This window comes from Anarrhichthys ocellatus, unplaced genomic scaffold (genome assembly GCF_004355925.1).
Source record: "Anarrhichthys ocellatus isolate YVR2014 unplaced genomic scaffold, GSC_Weel_1.0 scaffold9, whole genome shotgun sequence".
In the NCBI taxonomy this organism is placed as follows: Eukaryota; Metazoa; Chordata; class Actinopteri; order Perciformes; family Anarhichadidae; genus Anarrhichthys; species Anarrhichthys ocellatus.
Window position 1 is genome coordinate 6,235,397 of NW_022280039.1, and position 16,094 is coordinate 6,251,490.

The following is a 16,094-nucleotide window of genomic DNA, read 5'->3' on the forward strand; positions in this document are numbered from 1 at the left end:
TAAATTCAACAATATGATAATGCTAATTGCAACCATTTGTTGTTCTGGATTACTCATCTAGTGTGTTATTGTCCTATTCCAGTCAGTGGAAAGGCAATGGCTTGCATTATTGTTAATCAGACCAGAACTAGGTTGTTTCCCATGTCAAATATCAACACGCCAGCAGTTGGGGAGCAAGACAGATGTGAAAGCAATGCTTTCCATGCTGTCATTGAACTGACAGAGACTCTCTTCTCCATAAGTTGTTTAAAGTGGTTTTATAGTCTTGTTTGAGCCCTTTTCCCACTATAACAAACCTGGACAGTACTATTCAGAGTAAGCTGTATTAAAATATCATAGATATTGACTTGTCTTTGCAGCATTGGCTGTTGTTACAGCTTGCATGCATTAGTACAATAGGTTTGAACTTCATGTATATGTATCTAACAGTATACGTATTGTGCTCTCCGTGATGTACAGTCGGTTTTATCTGCACTAAGCTGAACAACCTTCCCTTGACAGCTATGCGGAGCTGCAGGGTAGCAGACTAAAACAATCAAAGTAGCAACAAGAAAGAAAGGGATGCAAGAGGAAGGGAGAAAAAAAAGATGAATAAAAACAGCTTTTCTTGATGAGAGTGAGCCAGTGGGCCGCTGGCTGTTTGTTCAACACCAGAATGTCAAACAGGGCAGCAGTAGCCCGCGATGAGTCACAGAGGTGGAAAATCATGTCAGAAGTAGACGAGAAGAAGACGAGTCACCAGACTCCCAGGACCCAAAAGTCAACCAAGAATCAAAAGCAGTGCAGACAAGGCAGAATATTACCCACACATAGTCACATGCTCGAGTTTCCTCCTCCAGGAGATGTGCTTGTGCTTAGCTGAAATGTACTTCTAGGAAACGTGACTTCTGTTTCCTCTGTATGTGCACTTTTCGCTTGTGGCAAGTGCTGTAAATTAGGCTACACGATAAGGCCTTGATGCCTTCACACCACAAGGAAGAACTAGCCGCCAAATGTCATTTTGACAGTGTGTGATGCTCACCTTCTTCTTCTCTAGTCGGCAGCCTGGGGAAGTTATAAAAGTGAACTTTCAGCAGAGCAGCCAGCAGCAGCAAATCATCATGTGTCTGTGTTTACCGCATGTCCTAGCTATCACTGCACCACCACTGGCAGTACAGCTGGCTCAAGTCAGCCATCCAACAGCACACAGCGATGTGGCTGTGGGCGGTGTGAATGTTGTCACTCTTCAGCGAGCCTAGGGACCTGGAGATTTTTATGCAACTACTTCTTGATAATATAACAGCGGTCTCTCTGCAATCAATCGTGAGAGTGTCTCATCAATCAGTCTCAACTTGTATCGATCCTGCTTTTGTACTGTACTTCACAAAAACAGTGAGCTGAGAGAGGTACGACACAGTTTGAACTAATTGACTTTGCTACTGAGATCTGAGTGCAGTGTCAATGTCCTACGGGTAGCTCCCACAGGGTCAGATAGACTGTCTATAAGAAGTAACGTGACGTCACCCGTTGGTTTGTGGACTACAGTTTTGAAGCCTGCAGCATTTTTGCCGTCGCTATCTTGTTTTTTTTGGAACCAGAAGAGACACGAGAGGGTGGAGCAAAGTATTACCGAACGCTGAACAAGACATTTTAAGTTCACAGACATTTAAGACGAAAACAAGGACAATTCTCCGCAGTCCAGACAACGCAGTGCTTGCAACAATGACAAGGTAGTCACGCCCTAAAGCATTCCCTGCTTTATTGTCTATTTTACTCTAAATAGGATTATCATAATGAACATTATTTTCTTATAGAATTCTATACAATCAGACTTTTTTTTTTGCAACTAGAGGAGTCGCCCCCTGCTGGCCATTGGAAAGAATCCAAAGTGAAGGCACTTCTGCATTGGCTTCACTTTTCAGAACCGGAGGTCGCCGCCTGGGTCAGATCAATGACAGACTGAATAAGTATCTGTCCCCTGCAAAGGGCGCCATGAGAGGAAAACTTTCCCATGATCTGCCCTCTGGGAAATAACAGGATTTTACATGTTTCGTTTTTGTTCAGATAACTTTCATTTACGTTTTAGCAATGATAAAAAAAACATGTTTGGGCTAGTAAGAAACAGAATTTTTTTTAAAAACCAAAAGCAGACTAGCCTACAGCTATGCTAGCAGCAGCTCTGTAATTCTACACAGCAGGAATTTAAGCTGAATGCTAATGTCATCATGCTAATATGCTGAGCAGGTATTGTGTGTACCAAGTTCACCATCTTAGTTTAACGTGGCAGCATGGTAAGATTAGCGTATTAGCAATAAACACAAAGTACAGCTTTGGCTGGCAATGGTATTGCAAGTATTTAGTTATAAACTAAAGTTAAGAAATGTTAACCTGATGATGGCAGTAGATGAAGAGTTAGGGGGTTCACCAAGGTTATCAGAATTCATTCTGAGCATTTCTTAGCAATCCATCAGACGGAGACATTTCATTTAAAACCTTAAACACCAAACTCGTAGAGGCACTATGGGAAAAGTCAGGGGATCATCAGTAGGATTCCTCATCTGGGGGCCATGGATGTCTGTACAAACTTCCATGGCAATCTACCCAATAGTTGTTGAGATATTCAAGTCTGAACCAAAGTGGTGGACTGACAGACTGACCCACAGATAAGCATTGGCATCCCTAGAGCCCTGCCTCTAGCACGGCACAAAAAAACAACTAATGGGAACAAGAAAAGACACAGAATTATACTCATGCCAAGAAAAGAAAAAAAATACAGCCAAAATAATAAATAAGAATAACATAAAGTCAGACATGATTCAGGAAATGGAATCACAGAGAGAAACAGTCATTTCTATGGTCAATCAGCCACAACTATGCAGTAACTTTACCCCGAAATGTATTACTGCTTAGCTTCCTTAATCCTCAAACGGGGGTTTGAAAGGATGAGTGTGGTTATTTCACAGACGGGATATTAATTTTGAGGATCTTATGCTCTCTGCTCGTCACATACATGGCATCTAAAATGTGTGCGCTTGGCCCAAATCTTCTGGAGGAAAGCTTTTGGTTTTCATTTGCTTTCCAGCCCAGAGCTTAAAATTTGACAAAGTGCCACCTCAGCAAAGGGCATGATTAATTCTAATAAGACTTGAAGAATTTTTTTTTAAAGAATTTTCTGCAACGTGATTAAAGTTACTTCAAAGGACATGTTTCCATTAGCAAGGCACAGTGGATCTTTTCAGAGCAAAATGTAAACAATTTTGCACATTTTACCTATCTTTGTTACTTACACTATGTGCCTATGCTGCCTAAATAAATTAAATATAACTGAAAGCATGCTCAGCTTTTCAAAGTATAAATATGCTTTGTGTTTTGTTGCTGGTAAATGGAATGCAGCAGCAACAGGGTCACATTCTGATGATATGACTGAGAATTGCATGGGACTCCAAAACATAGTTGACATTTAAGATAATTTAGATCTTTGTCAACAGAACTGACAGTACTGGGGAGCTTGTGCCTAAGCAGAACCATCCCTGAATTAAGATTCGATTTAGAAAGAACTTCGGAATGTACTGTCTTTGGTACATCCAAAGACTGTGATATTAACTGTGATATTCAGTGTCACAAACTGGCTCAGCCAATGTGACAAGGGGTCATCCACGCAAGTGATTTACTTAAAACAAACATAATTCATTAAACCAAAGGTTTCCAAACAATGGAATGGGCCGATCGGTAATGCCAGCAATGAAAGCAGTGCATGGATGTGTGGCATATGTGCTGAAGTTGTACAATCAAAAGGTGATGCAGAGGGTGGATGTAGGAAAGGAGAGACAGAATGAACAAATGGCCCAGCTTTAATAGCCTGAGGGCCCAGGTGACCCTCCCATGTCAGCCAGCTGACAACTGAGGCGGGACAGGAGAAGCGTCTCAACTGTGTGTGGACATAAGCTTAAAATACTGTTAATATGAACATCAATAAAACATGTAATACAGAAGTGATTCAAGCTGATTCAGTTTATGAAAGCTTTGTCTTTTATTGCTCTAAACTCTAGGTGTTTGTCTAGTCTTTCCTGGGGATGCCTCTAGAGTACAGGATGTATGTGTTTTGTTTCTCTTATATCTGAAATGAATAATAGAAGAACGGGGTTGTGACCATGGCTAAACAGACAACTAGACAAACACCAAAAGCAGTATCTTTGAAATGATCACAAATCTCCTCTGTGACAGCTTTTTAGTCACACTAACTGCATGTTTCTATGTCAATGTTGATCTGTCAGTCACTCCGCCCACCACTTTGGACCAGACTGAATTTCTCAACAATAAGTGAAGTTGACGTTTGGTGAAATGTCTCTACTTTATTGTCATGCAATTCTGTGCACACGTTCATGTTCCCCTGACTTTTCATCTGGTGCCATCACAAGGTCAAACATTTTAGTTTGTAGAATACTTTTGTGTACGACTATTTGCCAGCCTCAGACTCAGCTGCACTTTTTGTTTTCGGGCTACTTAGCAAATCTAACTGTGTATATAAAATACCTGCTAAGCATCAGCATGCTCTCTTTGTGAGCTTGTTGGCATTTAGCACTGAGCCTCTCTAGACTGTCTGTAGACTCTTAAGTCTTCATCAGTTAACAAAGCAGATGCCGTTTGGCAGTTTACACCTTGATTTTCATGTTAGTCTTGGAACAGATTTGCTCATATTCCCCATGATTGTTGACCCAATAGTTTAGATTACAGGCTTCATGAGGAGGATGCAGTCTACTGTACGGGAATAATTTAAGGGGAATTGTTAAGTGCTTAGCTAACCACTTTGCATGTGTGTAAATTATTCGTTCTACAGGTGTGTAATGGATGTAGCCGCCGTTGTTGATGTGGAGCTGAAGTTTTAGTAAAGTCTTAAACATGTACTGTTGTCGCTGAAATTATAGAACTAACATTGGTAGCAGAGGATGGCCGCTGGCAATTGTTAGAGAACAAGTCTTACGAGAGCTGGAAAAATGAGGTTGAAATTTGGAGGCTGGTTACAAACATAGAGGAGGAGAAGAAGCAGGCCTTGGCAGTTGCTTTATCGCTGATGGGAAGAGCGAAGGATAGTGGATTAGAAAAGGGTCGCCAGTACGAGGCGTACACAGAGTTTGACCAGATCACGAGAGAAAATGGCGTCTCTATGGTCGATTACATTGTCGAGTTTGTGCGCCGGTACAACAGAATATTTAAGTTCAAGATGAAGCTTCCAGATGCTGTATTGGCTTTCAAGCTACTAGATACTGCAGGACTTAATGTTAAAGACAAACAATTGTCCCTTAATGCTTCTCCAAGTCTCTCGTTTGTAAGCATGAAGTCTTGAAGAGAATCTTTGTCGATAATTCTCCACAAGAGGGAGCTGATGACCTGTGTGTGAGTTGGGGTGCTGCCAACTCTGCCTACTTCACACACCAAGCGTGAAAGTAATGTGAGGTCAAGCTCACAAATCCATACGGCTGTTCAAGGGACGAATCCACTCAACAGATATGGGAGAAGGACAAGATGTTCAGTCTGCCAAAGCACATGTCACTGGGCAAAGGATTGTCCTCACAAAAATGTACCTGCAAAATAGACAGAGGATGAGAAAGTGACAGATGTTGAAGAATGCAACATTACTTTGTTGTCAAAAGAATCGTTGTCTGACACAGAGATATTCATGGTGAAGTCTCTAGGATCAGCTGTAATTGACACAGCTTGCACTAGTGTGTGGAGAAAAATGTCTTGATCATTACGCGAGTGGACTAACACAACGTGAGTTATTGAACATGGGGGACACAAAGAGTGTAAGAGCTTTCAAGTTTGGTGATGGGAGAGTTGTTCAGTCTACAAAGAAAGTGAAAATCCCAGCCATGATAGGACAGACTGGATGTAAAATCGAAAAACAGAAGTTGTCCCAGTAGATATGCCATTGCTTTGAAGCAAAACTTCACTGAAAAGAGCAGGTGCCGTTTTAGACATTGACAATGACAAAGCCACAATGTTTGAACAGCACGTGAAACTTGAACTGACATCAAGACATTATTGTGTGAACATTAGAGATGAGAGTAACCCAGATGAACATGAGACCCAGAATACGAATGACACTCTCACTCTGACACAAAACATGACAACAAAAGAAAAAGTTTCTGTTGAAACTACACAAGCAATTTGGACATGCCACATTTGAAAGACTGAAAAAACAACTGGCCTGCTCAGGTAATGATGATGAATGCACCACAATTCACAAGGACATTGTAAAAAACTTTGGGATGTGCATCAGATATAGCAAACTAAAGCCAAAGCCAGCGGTGGGTTTGCCCGTGGCCTCAACCTACAATGAAACAGTAGCTGTGGATTTGCATGAGCTAGAGCCGAGAGTGTGGTACCTGCATGCAATTGACCACTTCACACACTTCAGTGCAGGGAGCATCGTCACCACCAAGAAACCCAGGGAGATTGTGAAGCACTTTGTACATTGCGAGGAAGACCATGAACACTTCAGACTGTTCAGTGACAATGGGGTTGAATTCAACAACAAACATATGAGGGACATGGCTGAAAGCTTCAACATTGAAGTGAAGATATGAAGCCTATGGAGCAATGGGCTTTTGGAAAGGCATAATCAAACCCTCACTGAAATCCTGTTGAAAGTGAAGAAGGACAACGGATGTGACTGGAAGACGGCCCTAATCTGGGCCCTGATGGCAAAGAACTATATGCACAATGTGCATGGCTACAGTCCCTACCAGCAAAACCCAAATCTGCCTTCAGTTGTCACTAATAAGCAGCCAGCTCTGGAAGGTACTAACATGAGTATGGATAGCCCAGCATATCACAACATTGCCTGCTGCAAGGAGAGCATTTACAGAAGCTGAGTCCTCTGGAAGGATCCGAAGAGCCCTTCGTAAACAACTGCGAGTCACTGATGACCGAAACGAAACAGGAGACAAAGTCTGCTACAAACGGGTGGATTGTACAGAATGGAAAGGTCCAGGTGTGGTCATCGGCCAAGATGGTACGGTGATATTTGCGAGGCATGGAGGCACTTACGTTCGCGTACATCATTACAGGCCTTGAAAAGTAGATAGGCCACATGCAGTGCTGGAAGAAAGGGACAATCAGCCGGAGGGGTCTGAACATCATACCACACTACCAGAACGACCCATCACAGACGTATAATGGCAAACATTTGCTAATGACGGAGAATACTTCCTCTAAAATCCCTTTCAAGTGCCTACAGTATCTGAATATTCATTAGTGAACCTTCCCACTTGAAGTTGTTCTAGAAATCCCCCCCCTTATTGAGCACAGCTGTACTCATCAGGTTAAATAACCGCATAAAAGTGTTCTCAACTGCACCTTTGAATGTTAATGTTAAAGATGGGAGACATTGCAAAATAGCTTTGATATGCATGATGTGATACAGCGTTTCTCCTGATGGCTCATTCTTATTCTCTGGACACACAGCCTTGTTTATTAAAAGCTGCTGAGGATCCAAACTCAGCTTGTTGTCATTACATAAAGCTTTTGCTGTAATTTATCTTTCAGCGCAGCGCCATAAAGTCAAAACGTTGTGATAGTCCTGTAAAGTCTTTTTCTATCCTTCTATTGTCTGTTTCATTCTTGCTATTTTACTGGTGAAGGTGTCGACCAGTGAGCCAACCACAGAGCTTGTCAAACTGTCAGTAGTTATGAAAGCATTTCACAGCAATCAAATGTCACGCTTCCAGTCGGGAAGCAGGGAGGGAGAAGAAAAAAAGAAAAGAAAAAGTAATTATAGTGCTGAGCAATACAATATAAAAAGTTTTATACATTATGTCAAGAGCAAAACTTATTTAGCTTTGTTGCTATTTGTGCAAGAACATATACACAGCAAGTTCTAAGCTCTTACAATAATAAATCACTTATTTATTCCAGTATATTTAGCGTTGCATTGGTGTTTGAGCACTGAGTACCAAAATATCCTTATCTTGAATAGATAACATTCCTACACTTTTATAAAATGATTGACAGGGAGTCTTTTTGTATGAGTCTATAAATTATTTTAGGAAACTGTTATACCTTTAACAGTGAGATGAAAGGCAATTTTGGAATTTGTGGGAATATTTGTTTACTATATATTTGTTTACTATCTGAGTTACCTTGCACGGGAGCTGGATTCTCGCGATGTCACGAGATCACATGAAATTGCAGGATCACATATCAGAAGACAATCTATCTTGTCAGGCTTCAAATAATGTGTTTGTGTCCGGCAAGTCAGTGCATAAACCAATCAGCATCCTGCGAGGAGTTACAGGCAGCTATGGGCGTGGCTTCTGTGTGTGCATGACGACACCAAGAGGCAAAACAACAATGGCGGCTCCTAAAGAGGTTAGTGTAAATGCGACAATAAGATCAGTTACAGTAGATCAGAACTGGATAGTATTTCTCCATTGAAAGAAAACCAAAGAACAAAATTGAGGGTCTTAAGCTGGTCTTGCTTATTCTTCCGACTGGCTTCGGTGTTTGATTGACAGATGGTTTACCCAATCACCTGCCAAGTGTTTTTTGAAAGTGCCTTCCCTTTTCCAAACAGTTTCCAATGACTGGCTTTTTAGTATTACTATTCGAGTATTGTACACATATTCACTCCAAGAAACAATTTGGTTTTTCCACTTTTTAGAGGTCTTAGTCTGTCAGCTCTATGCTTGATGTGTTTAAATGCTATACTACAGTAAGAGTTTACTCCTGTGAGATAAACACGTAGTGCAAGAATAGGCATTCTGTCAAATATACATGTGTGTTAATAATAAATAATTAGACATGCATAAATAACCCTTTTTCCCAGAGCAGCTCACACATTTGCATCATTGGCTGAGACTAATAAAAGGCTTCTTGCTGAGATACCGATGTCTCACTTCATTCAGCTGCCTCCTATGTGGAGCCTTCAGCGGGAAGTGAGTCATTCCCTCCCGCTCCTGTGTCGGTGGTGAAGAGATGAGCCGCATGACCCCAGTGCATGATTAATTAGTGATCATTATCCCATCTCCGCTCTCCTCAGTGGGTGTTGTGCTTTTGTCCTTGCCTTTATTTGCATAACTGGCTGCACTGCTCTGGAATATGGGAATGTGTGTGTCACTGAGGTCTGGCAGAGGATGTCCGGTATATTGATCGGATGCTTTGGTGCTTAATCTAACGTTTTTTTTCTTCACCGTGAGAAAAAGGGAAGGAAGGAAGGAAGGAAACATTCAATAGGTGACAGCAACGGTGTCATTAGACCTCTTTCAGTGTAGTGTGAGCATCTGTGTTATTGTGCTCCATTTAGAAAGTAGCTTATTTGTCAAAAAAACACAAGTAAAGAAAGTTGTGAATGCATTCATTCATTAAAAAACATGCAATATGTCAGATTTCATGGACCAGTATTGTATCTCTGACTGGTTTGGACATTAAGAGGAAATATTTCCTTCATTAGATACATAAACTTGCATGTTGTCAGCAACCGATTTACTTACTATACATGTGTAATCAGTTATGAAGATAAGGTGACCGAGAGCCTATTCTTTAACAGATTATAACTATAATCCAGGCTGATGTAATGTTATTAAGACTAATTTTGGATGGTATTGCCTTGGATACCTCTTGCATTCTTATTTCGAAATTTGGGGAATACACAGTCAGCTCAAATTATTGGCTGATCTGTGGCTTACAATGAAAGCACCTCGCTGTTAGCAGAGCAGGAGTTAATTCAAATCCATCAAGAGCATAATCTGCCAAAACCTGCAATGAATTGAGAGATTAAAGAGACTCTAAAATATGGCTTTACATTAAATGCCTAAAAGACTAATTATGATTTTGTCTGTAGCTCATGATGCAGCATAAATGGTTTGGATTTAAGTGTTTAAAATGTTGAAATCTGTCAATTTCACTTTGCAGGTTTGATCTGGAGAAGTTTGAAAGATGACTTTGTTTACTTCCCAGATCTAGAACAATGGTGAATTACAGAAGCATTGGCTAGGGCGGTTTTAGAAAGAATGATGAATGAAAAACCACATGTGAATTTACAACTCAAAACTAATGGCAGCAATATAACAAAATCCACTCAAGGCATGACAAGTCTGCTGGCTCTCTAGCTATTGCATGTAAAGTCTCACCTTCAGACGTCCATACAGTGGGCAGTTAGCGTTTGATATATTTTACATAGAAATGTGTTTCTGGCATTCAAACATTTTTTTAGTTTTCCCCACAACCAAGTGTGTGTCATGTACATCCCACCAACGTCGTTTTCAGTTGACAAGGGTCGGTAGTCGATATGGCTACGAACAGTTAACCTGATGTTTTTCTCAACAATAGGAAGAAACGTGCCAATTTAAATTGTTTTTCTGGAAGTCAACTCGACCTCATCCAAAGCCTGTTGCCATTTCTTCGTCACTACTTTTCATGGATGTATCTAGGTAGTTGTATGTAGGAAGATGATGACCCTTGATTGATTGATACAGATGTGTCCTGTGATGGCACATGTTCAACACAAGTATTTACATATTTTACAGATTGAGCACCTGACACAGCAACATTTTGGCTTGGATTCTATGATATAGGCATTTTTGCATGTATATGCAATAAATACATCTGAGGCCGTAACTGCAGTGTCACAGTTCATCCTTGAGTGACACTCGCACACACACTACTTTCTTAACTTTTTTGCTCTAGAAAAGACGAGCTGTGCTTTGGATTTTGGAGCGTGCTCTGTCCAAGGAGAGATACTCAACAACAGCGTCAGGAAGTCGTAAGAGCTGACCCGTCTCTTAACACCTACTCCGACAGCCACACACCATCTGATTACCTTTCATCTGGTGTGCTGCAGCCATCAGACACTCCAATTACATCTGCTAATGGAGCAGCCTCCTCTCCGACCTGGCCTTCCATCACCTAGTTAGGTGTAAGGCAGCAGAGGTGAGAGAAAAGAAGGATTCAAAAAAAGCTGAAGTCAGGAGAATGGTACTTGTTGCTTAAGACTCCTGTATGCTAAAAAGAAAGATAGAAACAAATCTGTACCATTGGCTTTACTCCTGCACAATCATTGCATTGAGTATGCAATACAAGCCAACAATTCCATTAACGGCTAAATCAACACTCAAATCACACAGGGCAGAAATCTGTTGGGTTGAAACTAATAACCATGTTGTATTTGTGGCCACACCCCAATCAGTGATGTTACACATGGTGTTCATCAGTTGTCCTAACCTGCAGTACCCTTTCTGATAAGGGTGTGGCTACAAACCCAGCATGCTTGAAAGCAACAGCACAAGGCAGGTTCAGTTTCCTGACTTCATTTTTAGTCTCTATTTATTATACAGAACTAAATAAGTGAACTAATTTATATTGGCAACATTTAAAAGATAATGTGAACAAAAATAGTATATCAGAATTGAGTACTATGCCTCGCAGTGTGAACGTTGCTTATGTCGCCGCTTCATTTAAAAGTATTTACACTACAGACATGTAGGATACGTTTTAACACACTATACCCGTTAATATTGCCACATGTTCCCTTGAGCTAAAGCAAAAGTTGTGACACGTCACAACAAGAGAAATCCAAGTTTATTACTTTAACTGAACACTCGCTGCAGTAATTGAATTCAAGTCGTTAACCTTTGCGTCATGGCTTGTCTATCCGGGGCACAGACGTGGTGGATAACTCAACATCTCTGCAGCTAGGTAGACAACAGACAACGAATCGGAGGGGGGTTGGCAAGTCGTTTATGTCGCGGTCCCATTATGCATCATTAATACTGGGAGCCTATCACATTGCCTGCAGCCTGAGTAAACATTAAGTCAGAGCCATTATCAATATAAACTTCATAGCTGTAATAACATGAGATATGGAGCATAAAGTATATTCTGTTGAACTTGACATGCATCATAAGGATAATGTCATACAAATGAATGCTTACACAATACTATATTTGCTATTGAATTGAATACACTGTGCAATACAACAATTATTCTGTCTGTATATATCATATTCTTTTAGTTTTAGTTATAGTTATATTTTAGTTATTGTGGATTTTTACTTTGTCTCTGGTTTGCACTATCCACTATGCTGCTGTAATCCTGTAAATGTCCCCACTGTGGGACTAATAAAGGATTATCTTATCTTGCTAGGTACCCGCAAGAATTTAACTGATTATACACTGTAGATGTCATATGTGCCCAAAACAAAAATGTATGGCCTCCTGTGTCCACATGAATGTTTTTATATGCCTTGTAACAATCACCACATGGAGTTTTTACTACATGCCTGTCTCATAGACACACACAGGGGGTGTATTTGTCACTGAGGCTTTTCTCGGGGTCTTCAATAAAACTCTGTGGGCCATAAAGTCTGCAATACTTAAACAAAGCTCAGTTGATCTGTAAAGACATATTAGAGTGATGTCAACACATGAATTGGTCCATTTGGTGCCACTAATTTACAGCATCCAGGTTAAGGGAGGGTGACTCTTTCACCTTCAAGTCCACAGCAGCTTTTCATGGGAATTCTCGGCTGGTAGCCGTCTACGAACAGAGAAGGTAAAGGAGCTGAAAACAACGCTTAAAAGACAACAGTCTCTGTCTAACAAACCGACAAAGGAGGCCAACGCAGCAACAGAAGCTTCGCCTATGGCGGGATAAGTTTGTATTAGAGGCGATGAATGCGGCAGCTGTAACATTATTAAAGGACCATAAAAGTAAGACCAAAATTATATATGCTGTTGGTGATGTACAACTTGGTGCTACGAGTAGCTCGTGGCCACTTTCATTTTGTCAAATGAGCTCTCAAGAGAAAAAAAAAAAAAAAAAAAAAAAAAAAGGTTGGACAGCCTTGTGCTAGCAGCACTCACACAGATAATGACACATAAGCATCATCAAAGTGTTCCCTTCAGAACCAAGCTCCTGCAGAGATCAGCCTGGGAGGTTAATGTACAGTAAGGCAAGATCTCTTCATCCAGCAGACACGAAAAGCGTGCAACCAAAGATACCCTGACCCACTGAGGCTACTCCAAAGACCCTGTGGCTGCAGCATCTCTACTACAGGGTGAGAAACAGCACCCAGCCACACACTGAATCACCAGGGTAATTCAATGCAGTAATTGTGACAGACTGCATTCTTCAACCATCTTTTTATAATATAATCTGCAAAACAGTCACTAACAACTTTAAATATTATCTTTTTTTTTTTTTTAAACTACCGTTTTTGTATTTTTCATATTGTCACTTGTCCTAATAAACATATTGGTTAAAGCCAAGCTAAATAAAGCTGCTTAGCTTCTGAATAACAGTTTCCAAAATGTAAAACAATTTCTTTAAAAGACACAATTTACATTAAATTTAAGATACTGTATGAAAGTTTTTTTTCTTTAAAGTGCTTCATGAGCCTATTTACAAGTAGGCACAAAGAAATAAATATCCAGTATACTCTGCATTCTCTTGGTTTCTACAATATGTACGTGCAGCATTTCAAGACTCTAGCATCGGAATGATTGACAGGAAAGACGCACGATAGACCTTCGTTGGAGTTAAGTGTCGAGCTGCTCGGCCCATCGTATATGAGTGCAATATGGCTTTGTGAGTTACTCCAGCAATACAACTTTGAGCCTCAGCAGGCCACAGGATATCCTGCTGAGACATGTGACGGTGATAACAGCTGCCGCTGATTTCTCTGGGCTCGCTCGATCGCGTCCGCTGGCAGTGAAGCTTTCAGAGGACAGTCACAGATCAGAGTGGGGCCATTATACACTCTCTCCACCACTCCTATCTGATGGAAAAAAGGTTAAGACCATCGGACCGACGCTGAGAGCTGTTGTGCTGACAGACCGTGGCCAGACAAAAGTGAATCTATCTGCGTCTGAGCTCTCCTCTCAATGGGAAGTCTTTGACATCTCCAGCCAGCTGTTGCTGCATGGGAGAGCTGCTTCCATCGTGTTTATCGACTGGGAGCTGTCCTCTAATTGAAATGAGCTGAAATGGAGACTTTCACTTTGACTCCCTCTTCATGAATAACTCATGAATAGCTTTATGAATAACTAATCAATGAGTCAGAGTCAAAGATCAGACATGCATCCTGGCAGAACTTAGTTGGAGGAAAACACTTCAGACTTTTGCCTCATTAAAGACACTTCAGGCAGCAACATAGCAGCACTTATCAGATAACTCCTTCTGAATAATACACCAGTTCACCTGCCTGGAGTGACTTTTTGCTTAAAAAGGACAAGGACAATCAAATGATGCATGACTGTTTCTTGGGTGTACTTCACCCACTGCCACACCTTCACAACACATACTGCCTTCCCGCCCACAGAGGTGGAATAGATTAGTCATCATCATAGTCATACTGAGTATTTCCCTGGTGTGAATGCAAAGGTATTGTCACAAAACAGGAGTGTATCCCAAAATAAACCCCTATCTGCATACATAAAATACAGCAATGGTTTCACTCTTTAATAAGGTCTACTTTGTACATTTATTAATGTTTTATAGATGGCCAAAATAAATGAGAAAAGAAAACAACGGGTATATTTTCCTCAACATATGGTAACTTTGGTCTTTTTAGCTGTTCAGCCTCATTTTAAAGGTTTCCTGCATGAATTAAAAAACGAATTCTTAGACAGAGCCGGTACCCTTTAGGCATGCATTAATAAGCCATTGTTGGCCATAAGCAAGCACTTACTCTTTCCACTATGTTGCTGTTTGCTCCAGCTCCACTGCTGGCACCTAACAAAAGCCTTGCATCTCTAATAAGTCCACTTTTCAGAACTTGCTGACAGCCAAACAGCTTAAAATGACGGTCTTTTTAATGGATGTCTGGCAAAGTGCACTGAGGTCATGAAATCTGAATTACCCACTTATATGGGCTCTGAAAAATCACGTCAAAAGATCTTTTTTTTTTTTTTTTTCTTTTAAACATTCAGGATTTTAGGTTTTCATGTGACAGCAGCTATTCTAATAAATAAGATCTTCATGTTAATATAATTTTTTGGGGAAATGTGATACATCCTTGACAACTGTTCAAAGTTATTGGAAGAGACTGCACAGCCGCAGAATTTACAAACAGTTTATGATGATTCAGAATCCCAATAAAGTAGCAGGCTCCCACAGCTACACTTTTTGAGCCCTAAACGTTTACCGAACACTTACTCACTTGGTCAGAAACTTATTGGTAAAATAACCATCGCGGTACATAGGCCAATATACAAAATGAATGTATAATGAATAGGTTTGGATGTAATAACATATGTTGTTTGAAATCTACACATGTTGAACTTTATATTTTGGGAATGATAAGATCTATTATATTCAATACACTAAAACAAGGGCAGGACAAATACAAACAGGTTGAAATCCACGCTGAAATAAGCAAGGTAAAATGTTGGTTAAGCAAAAAAAAGAGAAATATTTTCTTCGGTGTAATTTAATAAATACACTTTACAGTACATGGTTTACATATCATATTCAACACATACACATATTTGACAGAGTAATTAACAGTAACTCAGTAGCTGATAATCAAATGACCTGATAAGTCATATTGCATTGAGGAAATGTGTTAGCCGCCTCAAAGAAAGGGAACTAAAACCTGTAAGCTGCAGCAACAAGATGACTGGTTTACATGGAGACATTTTGACCTTTAACTATCACCGGACATACTCTAATGAAGAGCAATGGATGTCCAAATATCACTGAATGAACCAATAAGGGAGAAACAATCCAGTATGCAGGGTCGTCTTATTTCATTATCTCACCTCAATGCTGGAAAAGTGCTCTTCATGTGAGCAGTCCATTTCTCAGGATGCTACACCTGCCTCCGCAGCAGGACTGTGAAGCTGCAGTGCCACCACGTGGTCATGGTGAAATGACCGCTTTGCTCGCTCAGACCGAGTGGGAGAAAGGTCTGTATGAGACCCACGAAACACATGCTGTGACCATGTGGTGAGTAATGAGGCTTTTTATACAGAGGGAGACAGAAAAGCATGTCACAACAACTGCAGACTGACAGCTGATTGAACGTATTTGAATTTGAAAGCCATACTCTCCTTAAAGTGAGAATAAAAGTAACTGACACAGAACAGCCCTGATGTGTATTGTGGCGACAGACATTG